At 45.6% G+C, this 6,000-nt stretch overlaps 1 protein-coding gene across 1 annotated transcript in view; it reads right to left on the reverse strand.

The window, feature by feature from the left end:
• LOC143317384 (retinal guanylyl cyclase 2-like) overlaps positions 1-341 on the reverse strand; it is a 103,608-nt gene extending 103,267 nt beyond the window's left edge. Inside the window, exon 1 of the mRNA XM_076725530.1 lies at positions 139-341. The gene's annotated coding sequence lies outside the window, so the exon portion shown is untranslated. The remainder of the gene's footprint in view (positions 1-138) is intronic.
• Positions 342-6,000: the final 5,659 nt, after the last annotated feature.

Raw genomic sequence — 6,000 nt, forward strand, 5'->3', positions numbered from 1 at the left:
TGTTTTATATGAAAGCACCTTTACATGAAAGGAGACAATCGATTCATCAAAACAAACACACACACACACACACACACAGACACACACACACACACAGACACACACACACACACACACACACACACGTCATTTATTTACCTCAGAGGTTCATCTGTCCAGATAAAGCTTCAATTTGAGATAAAAGAAAAAATCAAACTGATGAACAACCGCTGAGCTGCAGAAAGTGCTGATGTCAAGTCAAACGAGAGAGAGAGAGAGAGAGAGAGAGAGAGAGAGAGAGAGAGACACACACACACACACACACACACACACACACACACACACAGAGCAGCTTTACTTAAATCTTGTTTAGAGTTCAGGAAGAAGTTTGGAGGTTAGAATCTGCAATGAGAGGATGACTTAGTGTGTGTGTGTGTGTGTGTGTGTGTGTGTGTGTGTGTGTGTGTGTGTGGGAGAGAGAGAGAAAAGGTCTGGCCTTGGCTGTTGAGGCTGTCTGAGGTCATTTCCTCACACAAAATGTTGCTTCCTGACTGATGACATCATTGACAGTCTACCTGTAGAGAGGTAAAGCTTGGTTTAGGCTTCTGCGTCGCGGCGACGCCGTACCTACGGCGTACACCCTACGCCGTCACTGAGCATTCGTAGTTCTGCGTCGAGGGAACGCGTTGCTCCGCAATTCACCGCCAAGCCGCTAGGGGGGTGCGGCTGTGTCTTTGTATGGTTTCGGGGGGCTCTTGCTGCCGCGAAGAGGAGTTGTAGAGGTGGTCGTACTTGCGTACCTCCTCGATAATTCTTTCTTCGGCTTGGTCCAGTTTTTCTTGTAGCTCTCACCACAGAAACTTTGAAAATGGCGGTGTTGTTGCGCTGCGACCATCGGGCTGCGACTGAACCGAAAATTACGTTCTGAACGGACCAATCACAGTCCTCGACGTTGACGTCACTACGCGTCGACGCGACGCGTAGTCAGGATTTTTTGGAGGTGCGCGTCAGGCTACGGCGTAGGGTCCGCGTAGGGGTCTGCGTCGACGGCGTAGGTACGGCGTCGACGCGACGCAGAAGCCTAAACCACGCTTAAGTGTGAGACTGAAATCTCACACAGTAACACACACACACACACACACACACACACACACACACACACACACAGAGTAACACACAAACAGATTCAAACGATTGATTCTGACAAGAAAATCACCAAAAAAAAAGTTAGATTTTCTAACAACAGACAGAAAACAAGACAAGTAAAGACAAGTGACCCTATGAACACACTAATCAATGACTAATCAATAGACTGGTTTATCAGGTGAACCTTGAATTTCATTTGACAGTTTGTGCACTGAACAGATTTAAACAAACTCCACTGAACAAGCAGACCAGACTTCATTCAAAAAACCTCTGAAATAAGAGAGGTGAAAATCTTCTGTTTTGGTTCTGTTATGAGGTTTATTTGGATTTTTTCTGGTCTTCTTCTACAACCTCAAGCAAATCCAATTCCCACTTTCAGCACTTAGACGTACCCTGTTCTGTGGTGTTCCAGGTCTTTAGTGTCCCAGTTCTTACGTGTTTCAGTTCTTTAGTGTTTCAGTGTTCTGTGGTGTTCCAGTTCTTTAGTGTTTCAGTGTTCTTACGTGTTTCAGTTCTTTAGTGTTTCAGTGTTCTGTGGTGCTTCGGATGTGTTGCGTTTCAGTGTGTGGTGATGCGCTGAGTGGAAGCTGATCTGTTAATCCTCATCTGGATTAAGTCCATCCTCAGAGATCACAGCTCCCAGCTGGTCTGCAGCCAGGAATAGAGGCAGGATTAGACCTGCACTAACCTGCCTGGAATGTCCTGGAACAGCATGGAATGGATCTGTGTAGTGTGATGGGTGAAGGTGGTGCCAGCTGGGTCAAAGCGCTGCACTGATGAAATGCACTGAGTCACAGTGGGAAGTGTCTGACTCAGTACTGACCTGCCAAAGCCAAAAGACCTTTAATACACACAGTGGCCACTAGGGGTCAGCGTCAGTTTTCATTTCTATCACAGGGAATTTATACTTACTGTTTTCATTCCTCTAATTTATTGGTTGTCTTTCAACTGTATAACCGTACTGTAGCAGAACTGGTCTGTAGCTGACCCTCTTCTAACCTCTTTGCATTGCTCAGGAGAAGTGTAGTGATAAAACAATCAGACTTTTAAGAGTTATTGACCATCTGGAAGGTTCACAGAAAGGTGTGAACCAGGCAGAGACAGGATGTCTGGTTGAGAGACCTCTTATCACACTCTTTCAGGGCAACAAGAGTCACTGACAACACTTTTACTTCTAATTTACATCTGGTCAAGACGTTCCCATGGAGGTGCTAACTCTTTCTTGATAGCTCATGGGAGTTAAGGACAATAAAACTGCCTGGATGGACGAATGCCATGTCTCAAAGGAATCTTCAAACCAGATAATGCTGATGGGTTGTAAATTAAACATTCCTGAAGCAAACTGTTCTGTATGTCTGTGTGCCTTTTTGCTTAACCTACCAAATTAACCAAATCTCAATGTTTGATTTAACCGTAGATGTTATTACATTGCTAAGCTCGTGATCAGTACAATAACAATGCTTTCCTGGTTCTTCTAACTTACAGAATGACGAAACTGTGAATTAAACTGTTTCAAAGGTTTTCTCTGAATTTCTACCATGTAACCATAGCGCCATCTAGAGGTTCATAGCGGTTAGGTTGAATGTGCTTAGCGGGATACTCTTATTAATAAGTAACCATAATAGCGATAATCATTTCGGCAAATATAGTCTGCCCTTCTTTATTCCTTCATCATATTAAGGTAGTTATACTCTTAGTCATCATGTTTATCAGGATTAGTGTTAGAAAATGTTACCATGTTCATTGTTTAATGTTGTCGTTATTCATAAGAATTGTCTAACGCATGTAGTGATCGCGCATGTTGTTGTTGAAGTGCCATTGAAAATTGATCATTTAAAATATATTCGATTGACCATAGTGAGAAGCAGATGAGTCCCTCGTATGAATCAATAATTAATTCTCGCTCTGTAGGATGAAATCACGTTGCGCGTCTGCGAACCATCCTACATGCGTGACGTCCTATTGATTAGACACGCCCTGGAGCGATGATAAAGTAGTCGCACGTAGCGGACTTCATTTCAGTTTTCTTTTTCGTCTAGTTCTAGTTTTCTTTTCCTTTTCGTCTACTTCTTGTTTTTCCTTTCTTTCAGTTAGTCTAGTTTTCGTGTTAAGTTCTTTGTCTTTAGTTTTCAAGTATTTTCCGCTCCGTCGTTTTCTCAGTCTTTTTGTTGCTGCTCACAACTACACAGAGTGGCCTGATTTAATTCTGCAGAAAACGCACTTTTCTAATCTTCGTGAAACTTTCATTTTTGCTCGCCACGCCAAGCCGCATAATTTCTATTTTTGTTGTTAAAGTCTAGTCACGTAATAATAATTTTGAAGACATTTTCGACCGGCCATCGAAGAGTTTCTCAATCTTATTATTAGTAATCAAAAGCCTTGCCAAACGGCCAACAACTAACTGACCGCACCGAAGACCTGTAGCCTGCTGCTGACCCGCTGGTCCGGGTTAAAGAACCATCAGAAGCCGTTCCTCGTCTGTAACCGACACCGAAGACCCTCAGCTCCCGAGACATCCCTGTCCAGCACCAGCTCTCATCAGCGGTTCGCTTGATTCGTCCTGCAGACTGCTGTACGGGCCAGAGTGACGGACGGCTACGCGGAGCCTCTTCGTGTTAGTTCGGGGCAGACCTCTACAGGAACATCGCTGACAAAGTAGTTTGAATAAGAGTTGGTCCGTGAGGTTGAAATATTGTCAATTTGTCTAAATTCTCTGAATCGTTCATTCAACAAATTAACTTCATATTCACGTCCCCATTTCCCTTTAAAACCTACTTCTCACTATCGCCAAACTCATTTTACCATCCTCTTGCCATAAGTTCCTCTGTGCAGTGTTTATGTTAATCTATATCATCCATATAATCTATCGTATTATTCATGATTCATATTCATTTCATTATTGTGTTTAATAAATAATCTTTTGCATACAAGTCGTTGTCAGACGGTGTCCTTTTGAGCTGGATATAAGCAATCCCTGTACTGAGAGTTTACGCCTTAGATTATCAGACTGATCTACTGTTGATTCATTCGTTCACTACATCAGCTTTAACAAATATACAAAATCCTTCGTAGCTGACGAAGGTTGGTGCCCCTAGTAATATTAACGAATGTAACATTAATTTAGAGGTAATTCCCCTACAGTACTGACTTCAATGATGTAATTAAAACTTACTTTCCTGTTGGCTCCCAACTCCACTGCGCGGACAGAGACACGGAACTTTCCGGGAGAACTAAAGGTGGAGGAATCTGTTTCTACATCAACAGTGGTTGGTGCAACGACGTGACAGTGATCCAGCAGCACTGTTCGCCTGACCTGGAATCTTTCATCATTAACTGTAAGCCTTTTTATTCACCTCGTGAGTTCGCTTCATTCATTCTGGTCGGCGTTTACATCCCGCCGCAGGCCAGCGTGCAGGACGCACAGCGTATGCTCGCGGACCAGATACTGTGTGTGGAGCGGACCAACCCGGACTCCTTAGTTATTGTCCTTGGTGACTTTAACAAAGGTAATCTCACCAACGAACTCCCTAAATACAGACAGTTTATCAAATGCCCGACCAGAGAGGAGAACATTCTGGATCACTGTTACACCACAGTCAGGGATGCTTATCACGCCATCCCCCGTGCTGCACTGGGCCACTCTGACCACGTCATGGTCCACCTGATTCCTGCATACAGGCAGAAACTAAAGCTCTGCAAACCTGTAGTGAGGACATCAAGGAAGTGGACCAGCGAGGCTGTGGAGGACCTCCAGGCGTGTTTGGACTCTACTGACTGGGATGTGTTCAGGACTGCTACCAACAGTCTGGACGAGTACACGGAGACTGTGACGTCCTACATCAGCTTCTGTGAGGACTGCTGTGTTCCATCACGCACCAGGGTGAGTTACAACAATGACAAACCCTGGTTCACAGCCCAACTCAGGCAGCTAAGGTTGGCAAAGGAAGAGGCCTTCAGGAGTGGGGACAAAGACAGATACAAAGAGTCGAAGTACAAGTTTAGCAAGGTGGTGATAGAGGCTAAACGACTGTACTCTGAGAAGCTCCAACATCAATTCTCAGCTAACGACTCTGCGTCTGTCTGGAAAGGGCTCAGGCAGATCACTAACTACAAGCCTAAAGCCCCCCACTCCATCAATCGACGCCTAGCCAACGACCTGAACCAGTTCTACTGCCGCTTTGAAAGACAAAGGGACAGTCCAGCAACCATCCCCTACGACACCTCCGAACAGCTCCAGCTCCAGTCACCTCCACCAAGGCCCACCTTAAAGGCCCTCCCCTCCCCATCCCCACCCACCTCAGTGACGACTCTTTCCATCCATGAAAGGGACATCAACAGACTCTTCAGGAGATCAGCACTGCGCTGATCAGCTGTCTCCAGTGTTTCCAGTGTCTCCAGACATTTTTAACACGTCACTGGAGACATGCCACGTGCCTGCCTGCTTCAAGTCCTCAACCATCATCCCTATTTCCAAAAAGCCAAGGACCACAGGACTTAATGACTTCAGACCTATCACCCTGACCTCTGTGGTCATGAAGTCCTTTGAGCGCCTTGTGCTCTCACACCTCAGAGACATCACTGACCCTCTCCTAGACCCCCAACAGGTCTGTAGACGATGCAGTCAACTTGGCCCTCCACTTCATCCTCCAGCACCTGGACTCCGCAGGAACCTACGCTAGGATCCTGTTTGTGGATTTCAGCTCTGCCTTCAACACCATCATCCCAACTCTGCTTCAGGAGAAGCTCTCCCAGCTGAGCGTGCCTGACTCAACCTGCAGGTGGATTACAGACTTCCTGTCTGACAGGAAACAGTGCGTGAAGCTGGGGAAACACGTCTCCGACATAAAGTCCATCAGCACCGAATCCCCCCAGGGC

This window comes from Chaetodon auriga, chromosome 24 (assembly GCF_051107435.1).
Source record: "Chaetodon auriga isolate fChaAug3 chromosome 24, fChaAug3.hap1, whole genome shotgun sequence".
In the NCBI taxonomy this organism is placed as follows: Eukaryota; Metazoa; Chordata; class Actinopteri; order Chaetodontiformes; family Chaetodontidae; genus Chaetodon; species Chaetodon auriga.